The 25,818-nt window shown below is 38.3% G+C and overlaps 1 pseudogene; it reads left to right on the top strand.

The window, feature by feature from the left end:
- The first annotated feature begins 666 nt into the window (after nucleotides 1–666).
- On the top strand, nucleotides 667–1,318 carry LOC127491189 (large ribosomal subunit protein uL4 pseudogene; annotated as a pseudogene).
- Nucleotides 1,319–25,818: the final 24,500 nt, after the last annotated feature.

Below are 25,818 nucleotides of genomic sequence, written 5' to 3'. Positions count from 1 at the left end.
TGGTCTGGAGCCTGGCTACTATCTAACGTAATTACCTTCTGCTTTTCTTCTTTCTCTTCCCATGTCAGCCGCATAGCCTTGTTGCTATCACATAAACAGTGTATATGACACTCATCCAGTGACTTTGCGCTTGCTCTTCCCATAGCCTAGAACATTCTTCCACAAAGATGTGCACATGCCTCTACTCAGGTCTTTGCTCTAAAGTACCAGCTTGGAAAGGACTTGTAGGGTTCAACCACCTATAACAACAGAGTCTGCCATCTTCTGATCTTGTAGCCAGCTTTGATTTTCCTCAACAAAAGTTGCAACTTGAGTTGGGATGTACTTATTTTGTTTATATTGTTCCCTTCCTGTCAAAGTGTAGGGTCATTAAGACAGGCACTTCGTCTAGTATGAAGGATAAGCAAATGAAAACACACTGAACACTTAATCTAACCACTGTCCTCATAACACACATATATTTGAAACACCAATTTTTTGGAAATTAAGTCTAACACAAAATAAGACAGAAATACTGGTGTTAGTGAAATTACAGAAGGGTATGATAAAAAGTTTGTGGAAAAGGGACTTAAAAAATGTTTATTTTGATATATGATGTTTAAATCCACATATATAGGAGGGTCTGCAAAAATTTCATGAAAAATGCATATGATGAAAGAACTATGCATGAATTTCAAAAATTTCTGGCATTTTTCTATGGGAGCAGCCAAGTTGAAGGGAGTACGGCCTTCTCTCCTTGGCATCACACGTATTCGTCTATTAATATCAGTGTACTCTGAAAAGCAGGAATCATCTGGCAAAGATGCGTCCTTACCTGTGTTCAAGGTTCTCATTCACCCAGAAATCTGTACTTTTTCGTACCAGCTGAAACAAACAGCCCTATGCCATCAGTCAGTTAGCAGGTCATCAGACCAGTGCTACGTCTTGGCAGAGCTGAGACTGACATTCTCAGAGGCTGAGGTGGTGAGACTCACCAATCTGGCCAGGGCGTTTTGGAGATATGTGCCAAGGAGCTTGTGCGTTTGAACCAACTAAAACCTGGCACCCCCAGCATCATGGAAGGAACACAACCCATAAACTATAAGGCATCTGTCTGCACTGGCTATGTCAGCTTTGACAGCACCATCCATGAAATGGTGATCATATTGAGGAAGTCCATGTACTTCCGGTAGTGGACAAAGATAAAGTGGAAAGCTACAAGAAAACCAAGGAGGCAGCTGTGTTCAATAAGAAACTTAAGGCATGAGATGATACCAGAAAGGTTTATGCCTCTCAGCAAATGAGTGCTGGCAAGGGCAAAATGAGATACTGCCACTGAATCCAGGAAAAGCCCAGAGATCTGAGGAGCCCTCAGAGCACTTTGCAAGAAGACTCACTGCAGCGTCCAAACCCACGGGCAAAGACCATATGCCACAATACCATTCTTTGCTAGGCCAGAAATCACTAACTCCAGATGGAAGAGGGAAGAGCGGTACTATCAGTCAAATCGGAGGAGAAAGAAGTTGCAGGCAGGAAGCCTGGGGTAGGGAAGAAAGCAAAGGCGGCTGCTGGTGTCAAGAAGGAGAAGCTTCTGGTGGAGAAATTAGCTGCAACCACCAAGAAGCCAACAGCTCAAAGGAAGCCGGCAAAGAAACCTGCCCCAGAAGCCAAGACACCTGCTGGACACACTCTTCAACGTGTTTATGGCATAGATGTCAGATCATTTTGGAATTCTGGACAACTTAGCTTGAATAAAGACCTGATCAAAGAGAAAATGAGAAAAAGCAAATGTGTGTGAGCCAAAGTGAATTTTTTTAATTCCATTTTTCCATGAACTTTTTCAAGTCCTCTCACAACGGCTGAATTTCAAAATTACTCATGTCTAGTTCATGAAGCTAACTCTTCACACCTTCTGCTGGAAGGAAGCTATTTGAGAAAGTTGATCTTACATATGGTTGGGTCTGTATAATTCCAACTCCTCATGATTGCTGCCTTGAACTTTCCAATATTTTATGCGAGGGGTACAGTATGGTACTATCAACACAGAATCACTAGATGATGATTTCCCAGGAAAACCTTCCGATGTCTAGAATGGCTTTAGTGTCCCAGAGGTGGAACAGAAGCAACAGATAGAGGAACCTGAGCTTGAAGTCTATTTCTAACATGCACGAAGTCTGGTGACTGTGATCAACTTAATTCATCATTCTATAATTTACTTTCCTTGTCTGTAAAGTCAGAATTCTTTCTGCCACACAGGATTGCTGGAAGCATTTTTTTACAACAATGTTTATTTTTGAAGCATTTGTTCAAGTATTTTGTATATATCATAATTCAGTTTACCTCACAAATATATTTGAAATGTATTATAGCACGGGTTAATAACCTATTACAATGGCAAATGTTATTGTTTCCCTCCTTACTATTTTTATAAATTTATTTATTCACTTATTTAAATACTTACTTAAAAGCCAGAAAGGCACACAGAAATGTGCCACCTGGTTCAATCCCCAAATGCCCACAACAGCCAGAATGGACAACCCAAAACCAGGAGTTGGTCTCCCACATGGTAGCAGAGACTCAACCCCTTGAGCCATCACCTGTTGCCTCCCAGGCGGTGCATTAGTAGGATGGTGGACTTGGGAGCAGAGCTGGAATTTGAACTCAGGCTCTCTGATATGGGTTGTGGGCATCCCAACCTTCATCTTAACAGCTAGACCAAATACTCACCCTTAATGTTTCCTTCTTAAACTCCAACTGATATCTTTCATGATGTCCTTATGTATAGCAAAGATCAATTAGGTGTTCATCAAAACCGTTTATTTTATTTCTACATGTCCAGCAATTCTATATTTACCAGCCTCCTTAAGGTTAATATGATAGTATGCATCAGGTATATCACGTTCCCCCATGCATTTCCTCCGGATCTCCCCTTGTTTCCCAGCTGTAACCAAGGTAACGCAGGCAGCTACATGTTGAGATTGGAGCATCTGCCAGCATTAGTCCCTCTGATAATGAAAGGAATTCTGTTTTGAACTTCTCGTGAGCCAGAAATAATTCAAATATGTTAAGCCACTGGAATCTCAAAGATTTTTAGCCAGTATTTCCTTAACTAACTTATAACAAAATGAAAGAAGGATTCCAAGCTTTCCTAGAAAATGCACCATTATTACCTTATTTTTCCTCTATAAAATAAAACCATTACCAAGATATTTTATCACCTTTGGTACAGTCATTCCTTAGTTGTAAACTTTGAAGCAGACAAAAAATTTTAAGTACATGAAAAAAAATCATTGACTTTTGAAACAGTCTAGTATTTAATGGACAGCATAAAGTCTACTTTATTGCCGTTGATATGTCTTAAAATACAGAAGCAATGTTTCAAATATGCAGCACATTTCCTACCACTAGACAAAGATTTTCTCCATAGAAGAGAATCATACATAGGAGAAGCCTATGGCTCTAATAACAGTACCCAAGACTACCATCTAAGGAAAAAAGTGACCATTAATAATTATAGGCATAACATGCATTTCACAACTTATTTTGCTCCCAAGTGTTTTATGAGGCTTTCTTTTAGGATAAAGCTATGCTTGTGTGGACTGAATCACAAACTCCACACTGGAGAATATTTATTCACTCTTTTTGAGCACACCATTCCATTCTGTCCTAAACATCATTATGACCAGCAATGCTCATGTCCAAAAACTTCATGTTCCATGGTATTTCATCCTCTACTTCACCAATATACTGTTAGATAAAAGAGTTCTCAAATTTTCTTTTCCTACCAGACCAGTACTTACCTATAAAGATCTATAATAGCAAAAATAATAGACTACTATTTTTCTTGGGAGGGGAAGAATTTATGGAAAGGTTCAGAAGAAACCAGGGATGATGTTTGCCCCTGGGGAGTATAACTGTGGAACTTGAGTTACAGGAAGGAAAAGAAAATTTATCACTTTGGAATTTTTGAAAATTTTACAATCCATATGCACTACTTTTTCAAAGTAAGTCAGTTAGTCAAAAAATAAAGAACAGATTTTTCTTAAACCAAATGGTCAGTGTTTTAAACGTAGCCACAGAAATGCCAGTATTGAAAAAGTAAGTCTTTCTTGGGTTACAGGCATAAGTCATCTGTGATAAAGAAAGGCATGGTAAAAATATTATTAATATTCCAGAAGGCAGTCATCATATTATCTTTTCTAGAACACAGAAGAATTTTTTTTAAGAAGGCATTGTTCTGGAAGTATTCCTGAGGAATTAAATGAATGATTACATATGACTTGGACTTATTGGCTATGTATATGTTTGTAGATTGCAATTTATAGGATTACAGGTTACTTTCAAATAAAAGGAAGCTCATTTTTATGCTTATATATTATCTCCAGGTTTCCTTATAAAACAATGCAAGAAAGGTACTCATTCATCCTCCTTTAATTGGCAGATATACCCACTGTCAAACACCATTCTAAATACTTGAATGCTGATGTCCTTTTGCATTATGTGAATATAGTTAACAATAACATTGCAAAATCTCAAAATAGCTAGAAAAGAGTTTTTTGATTGTATGTACCATAAAGAAATGATAATAGGTTAAGGAAATACATATGGTAATTACCCTGATTTGATCATTACAAAACATATCAAAACACATTTTACCCCATAAATAAATATATGTATCATTATTATGTGCCAGTCAAAAGCAGATGTTAAGGAATTTTTTTTTCTTGATATCTTTTCCTTCCATACCAAGAATTAGTAAAGCAATTATTTTGTTCTCTCCATACAATAAAGAGAAGTAAATGTACCTCAAGAGTTCCCCAACTGGGGGAGGGATTTGGTGTAGGTGATAAGAAGCCACTTGGGACACCTACACCCTACATTGGATTGCCTGGTTTCCAGTCCCAGCCCCTCTGCCAAATTCAGGTTCCTGCTAACACATGCCCTGGAAAGCAGCGGGTGATGGCACAAGTAATTAGGTACCTGCTACCCACATGAGAAATCTAGATTGAGTTCACAGCTCCTGGCTTCGGTCTTGCCCAGCCCTGGCTTTTACAGGCATTCGGGGAGTGAACCAGCAGATGGAAGAGCTCTCTGTGTATCTTTATCTCTCCCTCCCTGTCTCTGTCTTTCAAATAAAATGAAAAAAAAAATCTAGAAATATTTTTTAAATTCCACTTTTGTGAAACTTTATTTTACCTTTAATATTAACTATAGGAAGTAACTTTGAAATCTCTCATGACAGAAACTCAACAAACAAACTTTCTTGTTAATCTAATTATCTAACAGTACAGGGATATTATTCAACTAGTAATAGGTTTGAATTCAGACCAGATATTAGACTGTAAATTAGCAGTGGGGCACATGCATCCTCCACTCCCCAGAATCTCATAAAGGGGCTGTCCTGTGACAAACTTCTTAGTCTCTATTTCTACTCTTCACTCACTTTTGCAGAAAGAACGCGTCTGATAGGTGAGTTTAGAAGAAAGAGCCCAGCACATTCCTTTGTGTCTCCTTTCTCCTTGTGAGAAGCACCTGTCCATAGGAGCACGTAATTTCTGCCCTCCCCACCTTTCAGTCAGGTCAGTGGCTTTATAAAAATCCAATCACTATGTGGGAAGGCTAAATTCACACAAATAATGGCAGAACTTCTTTACTACCAACCTGACTCTTCTGTTTCTCAGGTTCTGCCATATTCAAGCAGAGAGAGGATTGCGTTGTGCCTTGACCTACCAAGACACACCAGTCTAATTTTCCAGAAAATTTGCCAAGTGGCATGGCAGTTTTAATAACAGCTAGAATATGTATGTGCTAATGAAATTACCATGATAATAAGGTATTTAAGCAATCCAGTTTTTGCCACTATATTTTGAAGTTCAAAATCTTTCATATAAAATAAGAATGAATTTAAAAGATGATCCAAAGACAGATATGTTAGCCTAGAGTGTAGTCTCTTTAAGGACTCTTACAGGTTGATAATTTCCATTCAGAAAAGAATAAAGCAAAGCATGGCTCCCATGAAATTCCCACTTCACCTTGCCTAACCTTGAAGTCCCGCATACCTCATATCAAATCAGTGTGATGAATGACACTCAGCCCTGCTGACTCCTACCAGAATTTCAATTAATCAGACCCTTTAAGTTCCCTGATTCTCTCAGTCTTTTCTTGTCCTTTTTTCAGGAAAACCTGAGACTCCTCAATAATGTTTAAAAGCTGAATTTTTCATGGGTATTTTCACAGTGATCTCAGTAAGCCTGTCTGCTATTTTCAGAGAGTAAAAATGTGTCTTGGAATTTACTGCCTTTTAAAGAGGAATCCATTCAATGGGCATTAATCATAAAATAAGTGATATATAGGAGGCCAGTAGAAAAAGAAGGGGGAAGTGACCTACAGTAAATGACCTTGATGGCAGATTAATTTGTCAGTAAAAGTTCTTAGGGTTTACAATGGATCTAAGTATCAAATTTCAAACCAAAATCTGTACGAAAAGGTGGAAGAGAAAAGGAAATATATGTAGACTTTATACTGTCTTTTGGGAACTACTATATATACACATGTAATTTTAAAATGTGTATTTTCTATGAAAAATATTAATTGTAGATTAAACTTGAAGTGACTACTTGGCAGAAGGAACCCTTATGAAACTGCTACAATACACAATGGATAAATACCAAACATCTTGAGGTTTAGTCTTCAGAAAAAATCCAAGTTTTTTATTGTTTAACACAAAACCACTCTCAGCCCACCACCTATAAAAACACCGATTTTTCAAGACCCAAATAGGGAAGAGATATATTAAGAACGATTAAATATATAATCTTAATAAATCAGAATTTACATTTATCAAATAGTGTGGAAAAAACACTGAAAACAATGAGCAGGGAGCAAATTTCTTAGTTAAAAAATTCAGTAAAATCACTGTGAGTGATTTAGAAATTTAGAAATTGTGGCTCATTCACTTTTAATAACTACATATATATAATAAACAGATGCATCAATGTATGAAGGAGTAGGTAGATGAAAGAAAAAATAAGTAGCATTTAATAAGAAATTATTAACAATGAAGATTTTTTTCTTCTGATATTTTATGTTTGTGTGTGTGTGTGTGGGCAGAGAGAAAAATGCATAAGCATATTGATTTTACTGGTAGTTCTAATTACAAAGTGTGACTTGGGATGCCTCACTAAAATTGGCACAGTATATGTATGTATCCAGTTACTATTCATCTGCTTTCTCTCATAGTTTAATACATACCTTTTTTGCATGGTCAACAATTTTTGCCTAATATTTGTGCCTGTTATATACAGAAAATGCCAATTTTATTTTTTTAAATTCTTCTCTTAACAACATCATCAAGATAAAAGTTTGTACTCATATGTACAACAAAAAATAGCAATGTGTTATTTTTTATTTTACAACTACATATCTAGCAACATTTACATTTTTCATACCATGTTTGTTATCAAATTGTTTTCTTCTCATGAATATATCTCAAAAAAGCATCATAAAATTTATGGAATCTCATTCAAACACTGTACTAACATAATATAATGGATAGACATACTGGGTTATAAAGTACGAATATGTCCCAAATGTGTGAGGCTATTAATAATCAAAGAAAAGCAACTAAGCACAAATCATAAAAGCATTTGGACCTAGGAAAATTATATCAAGTAGCAAAATTCATCACCACAAATTTATAAGCAGGCTACCAATATGGTCCCTACACCTCATACCTAAATAGGCACCAAATGCCATTTTAAATTTCATTCTGTTTTGTTTTCAGTGACTATAAAAAGGAGTCTGCAGATTAATAAGAAATGGTTATATATTATGCTACTGAGATTTTAGATTGTAGCCGCTTATTTTATTTGCATATTTACCTAAAATATGTTCCTTTAAAATTAATAGTATATGTCAGAGATTACTTTTCTTTCTTGTCAAGGGCTGTGCAGCACACAAAAATTGCCTTTATCATGATAAATCCTAACTAATCTGCCACTGCCACTTTATACTCCTAGTAGAGCCACCAAGATAACTTCTAGAATAATAAACCACTCCACTGTCAATTATTTACAAAACATTCACTTAAATTTACATGGCTCTTAAATGATTTCATAAGCACCTCAAACATTAGCTCATCCTGACCTCCCAAGAGTCCTGAAAAGCATACAAAGTATATTCTTATTAAATTCATGTCTTACAGGGTAGGAAACAACCCAACTCAAATGAGAAATTGTCTATATGAGAAACTGTCTTATATGAGAAATTAGGGCATTTAGTTAAGAGATAGGAAAAGAATACCTGACAATCTATCTAGATTCTTTCCAAATTCAACGATTCCTATGATTTAATATCCTGGCTTTAAAAGTATGATATACACTATAGATCTATAGGTACGAATCAAAATGTCTAACATTTTATCCTCTCGGGGACTCTGAAAAATATATCTTGAACTTCTTCCGCCCAATCTGTGCATGCCCTGGTAATTTAGAGAAGACAACCATAAACTCAGATATTTGCATGTCTGTTTATGTGCTCTCCCAACAAATCAACACAATTTGCTTAAAAACCCAGAGATTAGACCTATAAATCCAGAACCTATCCTTTCTGTCCCTCTTTTACTATACTTGCGCATGTATCACTCTACTGAGTTAGTTTCATTGAAAGTCAAAGTCAACAACAAATTTCCCTACGTATTCACCTTTACATACTACTTGCTTCCAAAGGCAAACAGTAATTGGTGACTTATGCACTGCTCAATGTATACAGGGGCATATGTGAACAGTAGGGGGCAAGAGTACTAGACACACTGCCAGAGATCTTGGCTTTAGCCCAAATTAGCAATGAGACATTTGACAAGTTACCCAGTTTATCAGTTTTCTAACTAATAAGAAAGGAGATTTGGCCAGAAAACCACCAATTCTTTTCACTCTAAGATTTTCTAATTCTGAGGCCAGTGCTGTGGTACAGCAGGTTAAGCTTCTAGCTGCAATGCCAGCATCCTCTATGGGTGCCAGTCCAGTCCCAGATGCCCCGCTTCCAATCCAGCTCCCTGATAATGCACCTGGGAAAGCAGTGGAGCACAAGTGGTTGGGCCCTCACACTCATGTCTGAGACCTGGAAGAGACTCCTGTTTCCTGGCTTTGGATCAGCCCAGCTCTGGCCATTGCAGCCATTTGGGGAGTGAACCAGCAGACAGAAGATCTTTCTATCCCTCTCTCTTTCTGTAACTCAGCCTTCCAAATAAATAAATAATTTTTAAAAGACATCAATGGTATGAACATAAATATGATCCAAATTCAAGATGCAGGATTAGAACAGGGATCAAAGCAAAATAATCACATCTCTGGCGATAGGCACACTGGATATTTATCAAGACTTGGTAGTGTGACATCCTACAAATGGACACTAAATATAAAGAAAAGCTGCTGCAGAATGTCAATCTTTCCAGGGAAATGGACAAATGATTATTCCTTGTTGAAGGCAAAGGCCAATGTGCATGCCTAGTTTGTAGAGACATGTTACCAGTAATCAAAAAAAGCCAATCTAGACCTCATTACAGCTCAAAACATGCTACACTCAATGCATTTGGAGTTCAAATGCATCTAGAGGAAATCAATGCCCTTCAGCAGAGTTTAGAATCACAACAAGTTGCTTTTATTGGGTCTTGTGGCAGAGAAGTTACTCAGCGGGTAATGCAATGAGTTTGCTAATCACAAAGAAACTGAGATCTCCCCAGTGGAAAGAACGGGGCCATTCAAGAAGGAGGTACCTTTCTCTGAAGGGAGGAGAGAACTTCCACTTTGACCGTGACCCTGTCTCAATAAGATCGAAGTCGGCGAACTCAAAAGGCTTCCATAGCCTTGGCAACTCATGACTAGAGCCTAGGGAGATTACTGACACCATAAACAAGAGTGTCAAATTGTTAAGTCAACAACAGGAGTCACTATGTACTTACTTCTCATGTGGGATCTGTCCTTAATGTGTTGTCCAATGTGAAGTAATGCTATAACTAGTACTCAAACAGTATTTTACACTTTGTGTTTCTGTGTGGGTGCAAACTGATGAAATCTTTACTTAATATATACTAAATCTATCTTCTGTATATAAAGATAATTGAAAATGAATCTTGGCTGGTGCCGTGACTCACTAGGCTGACTAATCCTCCGCCTTGCGGCGCCGGCACACAGGGTTCTAGTCCCGGTCGGGGCACCGGATTCTGTCCCGGTTGCCCCTCTTCCAGGCCAGCTCTCTGCTGTGGCCCGGGAGTGCAGTGAAGGATGGCCCAAGTACTTGGGCCCTGCACCCCATGGGAGACCAGGATAAGTACCTGGCTCCTGCCTTTGGATCAGCGCGGTGCGCCGGCCACAGTGTGCCAGCCACGGCGGCCATTGGAGGGTGAACCAAGGGCAAAAGGAAGACCTTTCTCTCTGTCTCTCTCTCTCACTGTCCACTCTGCCTGTCAAAAAAAATGAATCTTGATTTCAACGGAATGGGAGAGGGAGCGGGAGATGGGAGGGGTGCGAGTGGGAGGGAAATTATGGGGGGGGTAACCATTGTAATCCATAAACTGTACTTTGGAAATTTATATTTACTAAATAAAAAAAAAGAAATAAAAAAAAGAAAAGAAACTGAGATCTCACATAGAGGGAGAGTTTGCCAGAGTACATGGTTGCTGCTGCAGAGTGGTGAGCACCAGAGAGAGTAAAATTGTTTCAGAGGAGAGCTAGTGCTAGTCTATCTTGAAGCACCACCTCAGATTGGATTACTAACCTAACACAAGGTATTGAAAAAACACTGAGAGATTCTGCAGTGAATTTCCAAGTTTCCTGTCTGCCTTGTGACAAGACAATGAACACAACAAATACTGCCCAACTGGCCATTTTCGTCCATGGGATAACTGCAGAGTTTGACACATGACAGGAACTGCTCTCACTGGATGCCTCTCCCGATATTATAAGAGGTGAGGACTTGTTTTATGATTGCTAACATTGGAAAAGTTATGAAAAGAACTGCAGCCATAGTTGGCTGGCAAAAGGTTAATTACATTTGTCGAGAAACACTGAATCGTCTCCGTCTTGAGCTATGTGGCTTAATTACATGTGCATCATGCAGTCATCACAGCTCGACAGTGGGATATCAACCACAGTGCCATGCAAACATTTTGTCAAAAACATAGGGTTTAACAGTCACACACCAGTTTAAGGAGTTGCTGAATGGTCTTGACTCCAAGTTCAATGATGCTGTGTATCACTGTGAAGCGCCATGACTCTGTCAGAGGAACAAGCTCATGAGGTTGTCTGAAGCATGGGATGGATCCAGCAGTTCATAGAAACAAAGGGAAAACCTGTCAGGGTACTCAAAGACAGCAAGTGGCTGTGTCGTCTTGCATTCATGGTGGACACTACCAAGCACGTCTCACAGCTGAATGTTAAGCTGCCAGTCCCCAGCCAGATTCTCAGCTCCCTGATTTCAAACATGGAATCATCTGAACTTAAACTAAGGTTGTGGAATGTGCAACTGGAAAGGAATAATGAGGTGCATTTCCCACTCTGGAAAGACAAAGTCTCCTAAGACACTTGAAAATGCTGGTGAATGCAGGAAACGAACCGAGGCATTCAATGAAGGATTCAAGCACATGAAAAGTAAATAAATGTAACTGAATATCTTTGCTACGCCATTCATGTGAAACCAGCTGATGTGCCTGTTAACTTACAAGGCAAAATCATTCAGCTGCAAAGTGATGATGAGCTGAAAGCCACATACAACAACCTCCTACTGCGTGAGTTCTATAAATGTTACATAAGCAGTAATGAATTTCCCACTTTGAGGAGAAATGCATTGAACTATGCATCTATGTTCCGAACAACTTACTGCTGCAAATATTTTTTTTTTTCAAAACCTACTGGAGAATCAACTGTGATCCAGATGGACCACTACAAACTTGGAATAGCAACTGCGAATACCACCACCATCCCAGCTACATCACAAGCCTCACCTAAGAGAAGTAGATCCAGATATCACATTAGGGGTGAGATAATTAAACATTTGACCAAATATGGCAGTTTTTATGTTGGTAATTTTGCATGGCCCATCAAAGATGTTTTAAATATCCAAATGACCCTTGGCAGAAAGAATGTTCCCCACTCCTGCTCTAAACAAAGGGGAGACAGCTGGTCATCAAATATTTATTAGTTGCCTAGAGATGAGCTAAATTTGATGTCTAAATACACTGGTTCTAGTTTATTCATTCACCAAAAATGTTTGCTTCTGAGAATTAAGTGAGACTAATTACTTTAATGAGATGGAAAATGAAATAACACTTATGGATGCATCTATATACTGATAGATAATTCTATCAACTGTGAATTTCATTTCATATCAGAAATGAATATAGAAATGAAATAAATCATTTACTGCATTTATGAAGAATCTTTCACAAGTATGAATACAAGACCTTAGAGGTAAACAATGAAATAGTCATGTTCCTTCTGTGTATTTTATTATCTTGACAATAGTGGTTGTGAATTTAAAACCTATTTAACAGTCCGAGCAAAAACACAATTCTATTTAGATTGGATCATTTATGTAATATAGTCATCTCCAAAAATATTCTTAATGATGATAAAAAAGTAATTTTAATGTAAAGCCATAGCATTATCATCAGAAAAGTGTAAATCTATTAGAATTTGCTAGAATATGTGAGATAACAAGGGGCACAAAGTCTCAGTGAGTTATAATAACAAAAGTGAGTTTTCACTCAAATTATTTATGTGTCAAGGGTTGTTAGGACCAAGCTGTATGTATTTTTTTCTAGGACTTAAGTCCTTATCTGTAATATTCATGATGTTTGGCAGAGAGAAGCAAAACATGGAGAAACATATGAGGGTACTTGAAAAAAATTCATGAAAAATGGAATTAAAAGTTTATCTTGGCATACAAATATTCTGAAATCCATGCATAGGTTCTTTTCCAAAATATGTTTTTTCCATGAAGGATTTATTTATTTGAAAGGCAGAGTTAGAGAGAGAGAAAGAGAGAGAGATCTTCCAGCTATTGGTTCATTTCTCTAAATGGCTGTAACAGCTGATATTAAATCAAGCTAAAGCCAGGAGCCAGGAGCTTCTCCTGGGTCTCAGATGGGGGTGGTCGAGGCCCAAGCACTTAGACAGCCTAATGCTATCTTCACAGGCTCCTTAGCAGGGAGCTGGCTCAGAAGTGGAGCAGCTGGACTTAACAAGCACCCAAACTGGATGCCAACGCTGCAGGTGGCAGCTTAACCTACTGCACCACAAGAGGTGGAAGAAGATAATGGCTGAGCAGAAGGCTCACATAATAATCTCTCCACAGAGATACAGAGTTGAAAAGTTATTGCTTCAGGAAGACATCTTCACAAGCATTATAGAAGCCAAATGAGAGTTCCCAGTTTCTGGTTTTTATATGACAATAAAAAAGAATGCAGAAAGGAAGCAGTTGCCTGCATCATCCCTCTCCTAGCTCTGTGTAGTTCAGCAAAGAGTGAAATGTCTCACATACTCCTTGGGGAGGGAGAGTGAGTTAAGTGAATTCCTTAGAATGTAAATCCAGTAACAGGCCCACCACAGTATCAGCGGGTAGAATCTTCTTCTTCTATTTGCTTTCCTTCCTTTTTACATTTCTTCTTATCTCCTCTCTCTTTCTCTCCCTTCCTCTCTGCATTCCAAATAATTAAGTAAAATGAAAAATAAGGAGCAACTGAGGCTGGCTCTATGGCACAGTTAGCTAAGCCTCAGCCTGTGGCACCAGCATCAGCATCTCATATGGGCACCAGTTCATGTCCTGGCTGCTCCACTTCCGATTTGGCTCTCTGCTGTGGCCTGGAAAAGCAGTGGAAGATGGCCCACATGCTTAGGCCCCTGCACCCACATGGGAGACCTGGAAGAAGCTCCTGGCTCCTAGCTTCAGATCAGCTCAGCTCTGGCCATTGCATCCATTTGCAGAGTGAAACAGTGGATGGAAGAGTTTTCTCTGTCTCTCCCTCTCTCAGTCTGTACTCTACCTCTCAAATAAATATATAAAACCTTTAAAAATATGAGAGGCAAAAGAAACAGTTACAATTTTAGGAAATAGTAATATAGAGACTTCAAGAAATTGGAATGAGAAAGGATTTTTTGGATTAGATCCCTACAGCATAGAAACCAATAAAAAAACAGATGAGATTTTATCAAATCTTTCTGAATAGCAAAGGAAATAAATAATCAAAAGAGTAAAGAGATGACCTATAGAAAATGTGAAATGTTTGCAATGTATACATCTGATAAGGGATTAATGATCAGAATATATAAGGAACTCAATAACTTAAATCCCACAAATGATTCGATTAAAAACTGGGCAGTAAATGATTTCTCGAAGGAAGACACACAAATGGCCATCAGGTACATGAAAAGATACTCAATATCGTAAGTCATTAGGGAAATATAAACCAAAACCCCAATGAGATATCTCCTCTAGTTCTATTGGCTATTACAAAAGTGTTCTAAGAGGAACAGGCCATTGGCCTAGTGTTAAAGATGATGATTCAGATGCCGACACTGCATATCAGAACGTCTGATTTCAATCCCCAGCCCCAGCTCCTGATTCCACCTGCATGTTGATATATACCATGGTAGCATGAGGCAAGAGAAGATAGCTCAAGTAGTGGAGTCTCTGACAGGCACATGAGAGAACTTGTCTGAATTCCTGACTCCATCTCTGCCTGGCCAAGTCCCAGCCATCACAGGCATTTGGGGAGTGAACTGGAAGATGGGAGCACTCTCTGTCTATGTATCTTTTTCCTTCTCTCTCTCTCTCTCACTCTTTTTTTTTTAAACTGGCAGAGTTAGACAATGAGAGAGAGAGACAGAGAGAAAGGTCTTCCTTCCATTGGTTCACCCCCCAAATGGCCGCTATGGCCGGCGTGCTGCACCGATCCAAAGCCAGGAGCCAGGTGTTTCCTCGTGGTCTCCCATGCAGGTGCAGGGCCCAAGGACTTGAGCCATCCTCCACTGATTTCCTGGGCCACAGCAGAGAGCTGGCCCGGAAGAGGAGCAACCGGGACAGAATCTGGCGCCCCAACAAGGACTAGAACCCGGTGTGCCGGCACCACAGGCAGAGGATTAGCCTAGTGAGCCGTGGCGCCGGCCTCTCATTCTTAAATAAGTTTTTTTTAATAATATAAAGAGAACAGATTTCATATATTTCACAAGTGCAGTTCTAAGAAGATAACCATAATGCTCTCCCCTCTCTGTCTCCCTCCCTCAATCCCACTCCCTCCTCCCTTTCTTTCTTTCAATTTTTGCAAACACATCACTTCAGTCCACTCCACAGCCACAGGTTGAATGAGGGGCAGGTGGTACAGCACAGCTGCTGAAGTACTTGAGATCCTCCCATGAGAGACCCAGATGGAGTTCCTGGCTCTTCGCTCCAGCCTGGCCTAGCTCTGGCTTTTGCAGCCATCTGGGGGAGTGAACCAGAACCACTGGATAGAAAATCAATCTCTACTTCTCTCTCTCTCTCTCTTTTCAAGGAAATTCTTGTTTTAAAAAAGATAAAAGATAATATTTAGTGAGGCTGTGGACAAAAGGTAACACTTGTTCATTGTTGGTAGGAATGTAAATATGCATAGTCACTGTAGAAAACAGATATTCTTTATAAAACTAAAATAATTAAAAGTAAAAATAAGACTCTCATATTATCCAGCAATCCCACTATTGGATACATATCTAAGGGAAATAGAATCACTCTTCACAGAGACATCTGCACTCCCATGTTTATTAAAGCACTATTCACAATAGCAAAGAAATGGAAATTACCTAAGTGCCCTCTCATTGGTTAATGGATAAAGTAGACATGGTACATATATACAATGGAATACTATTCAGCCATTAAAAATGTGAAATCTTGTCTTGTAACAACATGGATGGAACTGGGGGCCATTATGTTAAATGAAATAAACTGATCTCACTCATATGTACAATATGAAAAACGTTGATCTCACAGAAATTACAAGCATAAAGTAGTTACCAGAGGCTGAGGAGAGTTGTGGAGTACAAGGGGTGGGGTGAATAGCAGGTGCTAAGTTATAGTTAGAAAGGAGTAAGAAGTTCTGGTGTTCTTATACAGTAGAGTGACTATACATAATGATAATATTTAAAAGAAAGTGTGTTCGATGTTCTTACCATAAGGAAATGTTAAATGCTTGAGGAGATAGTTATGTTTACCCGGCTTGTACATTATGCAATGCATGCCTGTATAGGAACATTGCGTGGTATCCATAAAGACATAAAACTTTTTAATGTGTCAAAAATAAAACAAGAAATAATTTAAAAATGAGCTCATATAATTTATAGTCTTAGACTAATCAAGATAATATCATAAGGCCGGCGCCACGGCTCACTAGGCTAATCCTCCCACTGCAGCACAGGCATACCGGGTTCTAGTCCCGGTCGAGGCGCTTGATTCTGTCCTGGTTGCCCCTCTTCCAGCCCAGCACTCTGCTGTGGCCCGGGAAGGCAGTGGAGGATGGCCCAAGTGCTTGGGCCCTGCACCTGCATGGAGAACAGGAAGAAGCACCTGTCTCCTGCCTTCGGATCAGCGTGGTGTGCTGGCTGCAGCGTGCTGGTCGCAGCGGCCATTGGGGGGTGAACCAATGGAAAAGGAAGACCTTTGTCTCTGTCTCTCTCTCTCTCTCTCACTGTTCCCTCTGCCTGTCAAAAAAAAAAAAAAGGTAATATCATATGGCCATTATAAATTGACTTTTTTTAACTCATGAAGCATAATTATAGGGATTTTTATCTTCCATTTATTTTTCCAACATTTGTCCCCAAATAATTATCTTTTGTCCCCAACTTCAAACCCATCTCTTTCTTCTTTCAAAACACATGTTCAAAAAAGAATACTCTCCATTTTATAATGCTCCCTCTCCAACTTCTTTTCTGTATCTTCCTATTTCACCTTAAGCATTCTTACAGAACTTTAAAAAAAAATCTTAACAATACTATTTGATAAATTTTGCAAACTATAATCTGAGTGCACAATCCTGTTCTGGTTTTCTTAATCTTAATCAGTTTCCTTCATCTCCTGAAAATGTGTAACAATCTTGACCAGAATCTTCTCATTGAAATATTGATTCACTCATGATATCTCAAGGCCTGGCTCAGCCTCCTTAGTAAATCAGTCTTCTATCATCTTGTGAGTCTCTATCAAAATATTTTCTTTAATAAAAGAAAAAAGATGATAGTTTATAGAGTATCAAAATATTTTTCCTAAAGGAAGCAACCAAATAGAAATGAAAATGACACTAAATATCCAATTGCCGAGAATGGAAAAATCTACAGTCTTATGGAAGGATGAAATGCAACATTGAACCCCTGGAAATATCATGGTTTTCATGAGAAAGCTAGAAATTAAAACTACCAATTCTGGGGTCAGGGCTGTGGTATAGTGGGTAGGCCTCCGCCTGCAGCACCAGCATCCCATATGGGCACTGGTTTGAGTCCCGGCTATTCCACATCTGATGCAGCTCCACAGCTCCTTGCTAATAAGCCTGGGAAATGAGTAGAAGATGGCCCAAGTGCCTTGGCCCCTGTAACCACATGGGAGATCCAGAACAATCTCCAGGCTCCTGGTTTTGGATCAGCCCAGCCCTCTCCCTCTCCCTCTCTTTCCCTCCCTCTCTGCCTTTCAAATAAATACATCTTTTTAAAAGTAACAATTCAATTTGGGTTAAAAATCCCAGGGTATATGTGTTTGTTCTTTTTTTAAAAAAGATGTATTTATTTGAAAGACAGAGTTACACAGAGAGAAGGAGACATAGAGAAATCGTCTATCAGAAAACAGGAGCTACATCTAGATCTCTGGAGTGAGTGCAGGGGCCCAAGCACTTGGGCCATCTTCCACTGCTGCCCCAGGCACAGTAGCAGAGAGCTGGATTAGAAGCAGAGCAGGTAAGACAAACTGGTATCCATATGGGTTGCAGCATCACAGGCGGCAGCTTAACCTGTAATGCCACCAATGCAGCCCCCATTTGTTTGTTCTGAAAAAGTAGGGATATATTCAATTTAATATAGAAGAATAGATTTCATAAAAAATGGCTAAGAATATTCAGGGGATGAAGAAAACAGAGTAAAGAAAGAAATTGCTAGCATTACCTCTAAGTACAATCTAAATATACTCTAAAACCACAGACATAAAAGGAGCTATGTTGTTGAGAGATCATGTGTTCTAAGACAAAGAGCTAACTAGCTAATATCTAGTTTGAGTAACCAAAGAAAAAGAAATGTTACAAGCAACTAATGTTATTTTAGTGATCCTAAGAAATGCAAAAGGAAATATTATATTTTTTCCTTGTACTGCAGGAAACCTTGAAAATGGCAATAGTTCAAGTTGTTTCAGAACCCCATTATACAATGGTAAAATTTCAGAAGTCTGGTTCTACATGGTGATCAATTACTTGGTGCCTGTCACTCAGCCCATTCTCTTGTCTGAGTCTGGACAATCACGTGGACTTCTCAGAGGGTTGCTAACAATAACTAAAACAGTGATATAAAATACAATGAGTATAATACCCAGCAAACATGAATTACAATATGTTGGTTTCTTTGGGGCTTAATGACTAATGTCTGAAACATTCTGATAGCCTAATATTTTATATTTCTTATAAACCCCAGTGGTTATAAGAAATATAAAATAATAGACAGTTCTTTTCAATTTCCTTAGTAAACCAAATTCTAACTGTGACTTAGCCGAGTTTTCTTTGGCATTTGAAGTTCATTAGTTTTATAGCAAACAGATTTTGGGTAACAGCCTCTTACCCTCCTTTTTCTTTCTTTCTTTTTTTTGTTTTAGACTGAGAATATATTCTGCTGGGTAAAAATAATAATGGCCCAAACTTGTTTATTCAGCAGTATAACTTCAACGAGCATCAACAGCCTGCCGACTACAGTAAAAGCCTGTTAGTTTTTGCTGGTGGAATCTGCTCTCATGACTTGCAGTTATTACCCTTTCAAGAGCTTGGGCAAAGCCCTGTGTTATGTGATCATGATTCATCCTCGTCCACGTGAACAGTTAGTGACAAGATAAAAGATCCAAGCTTGATAAAGGAGTTGAATTTTCAGTGAAAACTTTGGTCTTGTTAAGCATGCATTTGGCATCATTTCAGATGAAGAACAGAACAATTGGTTTCTTTGCATGAATAATTTAAGCTTCAGCCTCTCTGGTAGCAACCACAGTGAATGTAAATTGTTCTTTCTGCAGATTTAAAGCTCCCTGACATCAATAATAGACTCTTACACAATACAGATCTCACTTCCAGGCAAGCTTAGGAGATAAAGCCTCCAAATCAAATATCACTTGCCTATTTCAAATAGCAAATTTTCAACAATTGATTCTAGATATTAATACTACAAGATCATTTGCTGTATAAAAGCCATACTGACAGAAAATACAAAGAGTCATGAATGGTTTAATAAAGTTAAAATTAGATCAAATTGATTTCCATGAACCTATGGTTTATGTGGCTATTCTTCCTTTTCTTCTTCATGTTTATGCTCTCCGAACAAGAGGAGTGTTTGAAAACTAGTTCTGTAGTAACTTCAAGTTTACAATGATAGGGCAAGAAGTTAGAGTAAATAAAATCCATGTGAAGTTGGTCTACAAAAAGCATTTGTGTGCATGTTTAGTGTAGACAGGAACACAATAATTTCCTTGAGTTTATAGTCTAAGTTTGTATTCATCAATATACCTGTCATTATGAAAGGAAATGCATTTTAAGTGGTAAATGTCTTGGGACTCCCACACACACTTCTTGTATGAGATTAAAGGTATGCCAGTATTGCCAAACCAGCACACGCTACTGGAGCAGCTCTTGGCATTTGGCGTAGCTCAAATGTAGGACACAGAGCTTCCTAAAGAACTATCCAAAACAGTGATATTGTCTCCCACCAATATGTCAACCAAAAAGAAGTTCTGCATATTTACAGCTGCCAGCACCCCAAGAAAGGAGTAGAGATACCAAGTAACAAAGGTAGCCATTAGATACTGGTTGAGGAAACCCTTAGAAAGTTGTCTTGGCTAATCCTCTGCCTGTGGCGCCAGCACCCCAGGTTCCTGTTCCGGTTGGGGTGGCAGATTCTGTCCTGGTTGCTCCTCTTCTAGTCCAGCTCTCTGCTGTGGCCCAGGAAGGCAGTGGAGGATGGCCCAGGTATTTGGGCCCTGCACCCACGTGGGAGACCAGGAGGAGGCACCTGGCTCCTGGCTTCGGATCAGCGCAGCGTACCGGCCGTGGCGGGTATTTGGGGGGTGAACCAACAGAAGGAGTACCTTTCTCTCTGTCTCTCTCTCTCTCTCTGTCACTGTCTAACTCTGACTGTCCAAAAAAAAAAAAGCTCTCTTGAAAAGTGTTAGCAATTACAATAATCACCACTTTGCTCAGTACCTTAAGGACAAGCAGAATAAGCGTGTGACTCAAAGACAGGAAAAAGAGAGCCAAGCATTTATCCACCTCTCACTTCACCCTTGACGCATCCCCTAATTCTTCTGAACAAGTAGAAGATATTCTGGCCATTGCATAGTGGGACCATTTTTTTCTTTTTCCTGTATCTATTATTCTCCTAGTGAGTGTCTAAATTTACACAGTTTGGGGTATTTTCTTTGTGTTATGAAAGAGTTTGGTTACACAAAAATATGAGGAAAATACAATGGATTTTCATTTACCAAGCAATGACTCAAGTAAAAAAAAATTACAAATAAAATTGAAATCACTATGTCCTCTTCCTCAATCCCATTCCTACAAAGCCTTGGGTAGTGGTAGTCATGACCTGGAATTTAGTATTTATCATTTTCATAGATTTTAAATAGTTTTATCCAATTTGTACATATCTATAAACAATAGTATTTTGTATTTTGTAGATCTAATATAATTTGTGTCATAAAATGTGTATTCTGTTACACCTGCCTTTTCCACCTTGCATGGTTTGGAAGACATAGTCATTGTTCCATTTAGCTTTAGCAAATTTACTTCCAATATAATACATGAATATTTACACAATTATATATATATATAAAATTTTTGTTGTGAATATACCACAATGAATTTACTTCCTTTCCTCATAATAAAATTTAGAATTCTAATTATCTCTATTGATTTTACTTATTCTATTTACACACACACACATACACACATGGGTACTTCAAAAGGTCCAAGGAAGTTAGAATCAGAAGATAAGTTTATTTTGGTGCCCAAAATTTTTGATATCTGTGGATAGTTTTTCACAATATGCATTTTTAAAATATTACTTATATGCATTGATTTCAAAAATTTCAGGCACCAACATAAACTTATATTGTAATTCCATTTTCTGTAAACTTTTTAAGAGATTGACTTACTGATTGATTTGAAAGGAGAGAGACAGGGTGGGGTTGGGAGAGAGTGGATCTTCCACCCACTGTTTCACTCCCCCAAATACCCATAACAGCCAGGGTTGGGCCAGGCCAAAGCCAGTAGCCAGGAACTTTATCCTTGTCTCACAATTGGGGTGCAGTGACCCAAATACTTGAGCCATCTTCCAATACCTTCCCAAGAGCAGCAGCAGGAAGCTAGACAGGAAGCAGAGCAGCCATGACTCAAACAGATATTCTGAATTGTCCTAAGCAGTGGTTTAACCCATACCACAAGACTGGCCCCTCTGAAGTTAATGAAGTATCCTTGTACACTGCACATTGTATTTTTTTTTTTTTGAGTACATGCCATAATAACATTAGGAAAAAAGTGAAAATGAGAGACAGTGTTATAGTATTCCTAGTTAAGCCACAGCTTGCCATGCCAGCATCTCATATGAGAGTGCCCACTGGAGTCTCCTATATTTCGATCCAGCTTCTGATTCAGCTACTGGGAAATTGACAAGCACACGGGCTTCTGCAACCATGTGGGAGACCAAGATGGATTTCCTAGCTCCTGCTTTGCTCTGACCCAGAACTGATTATTGTTGTCATTTGGGTAGTAAACCAGCATATGGAAAAATCTCTCTATCTTTGTCACTCTGCCTTTTTAATAAATAAATAAATAATTTTTAAATGGAAATACATTTAATTTAATTTAAATGGAAATAATATTTGTATCATCAGCTACTCTTAATATTGCCAAAATGATTGATAATAGGTTTTACCAAATTACACACTTCCATAATTAGTGTTATAAAATTTCTATTGATCTATAATCTGCATAAACATGTCAGGTTTTAAATTTTTGTCAAGCTAATGGATATGAAATGATACAGCAATTTAGTTTTATTTATAATTCATGATTTTTTAAAAAAGGTCAAACATCATTTAAAATTATCTATTCACCTATTATAGTTATAGTTCTCCTTTGGTGAAGTTTTTGTTTAAGTCTAACCCAATCTGCTAGTGGACAGCCAATAGCTGACTTCTTAAGGGAAAGAACTATTTGTAGTTAGACACAGGGCAACTGAATATTTTAAAATAGCTACAGGAAGATTCTGAATGTTTCATGACTAACAACTGACAAATATGTGATATGATGGATATACCAAATACTTTTATTTGATTATTACACAATGTATACATATATCAAAACATCACAGTTTATCCCATGGCTGGATGTCAATTATGAAAAATATTCTTTAAAACAGACTTTGTGTCTGAATCTATTGAAGTCAAATGTAGGGGGCCAGTGCTTGGGCCCCTGCACCCACGTGGGAGTCAAAAGAAGCTCCTGGCTCCTGGCTTCGGATCCTCCCAGCTCTGGCCATTTTTGCCATTTGGGGAGTAAACCAGTGGATGGAAGATATTCATTCCCTCCCTCTCTCTCTCTTTCTCTCACTCTCTCACTCTCTCATTCTCCAACTCCCTCTCCCCCCTCCTCACTCTCCCTCTCCTTCTCTGTAACTCTTTCAAATAAATAATCTTTTTTTTAAAAAAAAAAGTCCAGTGTAGGCATGCACAATGATTCTGGACAATGAGATGTAAGCAGAAGTGTTACGATGCTCACAAATATCCACAGAGTTAGGAAGGTTGCCTGTCTCTTCCTTTCCCTTTCACTTGTGTTTAAATATGAGTATGATACCTTGAAGCAGGGCTGTCTTGGATCACTGAGAGGATGAGAAGAATGGCAAAGCAGCAGTTTTGAAAGACGATGGAACTCTAGTCCTAGAACAATCACCAATCAGCCTTTAAATGAATTACTGATGACCTTGATACCCCTTATGTGAGAAAAAATTAACTCCTGTCAAATATTTTAAGGATTTTTGGTACTTGAGGCCAAAGCTACTCCTAACTGATATATGGGTTGAATATCCCTTATCCAAAAATGCTTAGAGCCAGAAGTATATTTCAGATTGAAAATTTTGATTCAGTTTTTAGAATAATTATTGTACATAATGAGATATCTTGGGACCCAAGCCACCACACAATATTCATTCATGTTTCATGCATAACCATGATCTGAAATTAATTTTAGAGAATATTTTTAGCATTTCTGTGTCTTGACTGTGACATATCACAGGAGGTCAGGTGGGGAGTTTCCCCACTTGTGGCATCATATGTGTACCCCGTTTCAGATTTTGGAGTACTTGGGATTTCAGATTTTTAGATTAGAGACGCTCAACCTGTAATAATTCTTTTCCCTGTTATCAGGTTGTTTCCAGGTTCTTGTCATTTGGAAGCAGGCTTTGTATGTTTTGCACACAAAACATTGTTGGTCATATATGCGTTACAAAAATACTTCCCTAGATCTTCTGTTTTCATTTTATATCTTTCTGTATAATAATAATTTATTTTTTAGCCAGTCAAATTTATTTATCTTTTCTTTTATGGTTTGTTCTTAAGAAATTCTTTTACCTTGTAGGATTATAAATATTTTCTTTTTTCCCTAAAACAGTATGGATTTATTTAATTTTTAGCCCCATACCAGTAACTTAAAAATCCTTGTTTCCACTGATAAGCTTAGAAAAATTTGAAATAACTTATCAGTAGAGCAATAATGAAAGTTATACGGCAATGGCTCATAGAAAGTTGTGGTTTGTATGTAGCTGGCCGTGTTAATACTTAAGCTTTGGAAATCTTTTATATCATCTTTCTCTTCTACAATATTACTTTATAATGAGCATGGATATTAAAAGTGCTAAAATCAGCATATCTGAGTTTGAATCCAAAATCTGCATTGAGCCTGTTAATACACTTTTCACAAATCACCTGATATGATTTGAATAGAGCTAGAGTGTGTCCACAAAATTTCCATGTGCTCAAAGCTTGGTCCTCGATGTGGTTGTGTTGGGGTGGTAGAACCTTTGTGAGAAGGGGTTTAGTGGAAACTACTTAGGCAGTAGGGGCACCACCCTTGACAGGGATTTTGGTGGCATGACATAATTCTCTTGAGAGCAAATTGTTATAAAGAGTGTCCACTCCTCACTCAGAACTCCTACGCAAGGCCAGTTGCCTTTCCTCTTCTCTGCCATGCAGTGACACTTCTGGGGAGCATGCTAGCACCATGCTGTGTGGACTCAGCCTCAGAACTATGTGCCAGTGGAAACTCTATTCTTTATTACTGAACACGCAGCATTTTGTTAAAGTAATGGAAAATAGACTAATATATCCCTTAACTCTCTGAGCCTCAATTCCCTTGTCTAAAAACTTGGAATAACCACAATTGTATAGTATTTAATGAGAATTAAAAGAACAATAATTGCATAACAGTGAATATTTAACGGGACAAGCACTTAGTAAAAGGTAGCTTTTTTTTTTTTTTTTTGGTGTTAGTCTCCTGGAGAAAAGTAAACAGATCATTTTATTTTTTTTTGTTTGTTTGTTTGTTTTTAACGTTTATTTAATGAATATAAATTTCCAAAGTACGATTAATGGATTACAATGGCTTCCCCCCCATACCGTCCCTCCCCTTTCCCACTCCCTCTCCCCTTCCATTCACATCAAGATTCATTCTCGATTATCTTTATATACAGAAGATCAGCTTAGTATACATTAAGTAAGGATTTCAACAGTTTGCTCCCACACAGAAACATAAAGTGAAAAATAATAGATGATTTTTTTTTAAATGATGATGAAATCAGATCAGACCTATTGTCATGTTTAATCCCAGTGAGAGTCAAGTTGGGAGTTGATAATTTCTTTTTTTTTTTTTTTTACAGAGGATCAGTTTAGTATACATTAAGTAAAGATTTCAACAGTTTGCACCCCCATAGAAACACAAAGTGAAATATATTGTTTGAGTACTCGTTATAGCATTAAATCTCAATACACAGCACATTAAGGACAGAGATCCTACATGAGGAGTAAGTGCACAGTGACTCCTGTTGTTGACTTTACAAATTGACACTCCTGTCTATGGCATCAGTAGTCTCCCTATGCTCCAGTCATGAATTTCCAAGGCTATGGAAGCCCTCTGAGTTCTCCGATTCTTATCTTGTTTAGACAAGGTCATAGTCAAAGTGGAGGTTCTCTCCTCCCTTCAGAGAAAGGTACCTCCTTCTTTGAAGACCTGTTCTTTCCACTGGGATCTCACTCACAGAGATCTTTTGCCAGAGTGTCTTGGCTTTCCATGCCTGAAATACTCTCATGGGCTTTTCAGCCAGATCCAAATGCCTTTAGGGCTGATTCTGAGGCCAGAGTGCTATTTAGGACATCTGCCATTCTATGAGTCTGCTGAGTATCTCACTTCCCATGTTGGATCACTCTCCCCTTTATTTATTCTATCGGTTAGTGTTAGCAGGTACTAGACTTGTTTATGTGCTCCCTTTGACTCTTAGTCCTTTCATTATGATCAATTGTGAACTGAAATTGATCATTTGG

The sequence above is a fragment of the Oryctolagus cuniculus genome, chromosome 11 (genome assembly GCF_051225735.1).
Source record: "Oryctolagus cuniculus isolate XC-2025 breed Fujian yellow rabbit chromosome 11, ASM5122573v1, whole genome shotgun sequence".
Classification (NCBI taxonomy): Eukaryota; Metazoa; Chordata; class Mammalia; order Lagomorpha; family Leporidae; genus Oryctolagus; species Oryctolagus cuniculus.
This window is presented reverse-complemented; position numbering and strand designations above follow the sequence as displayed.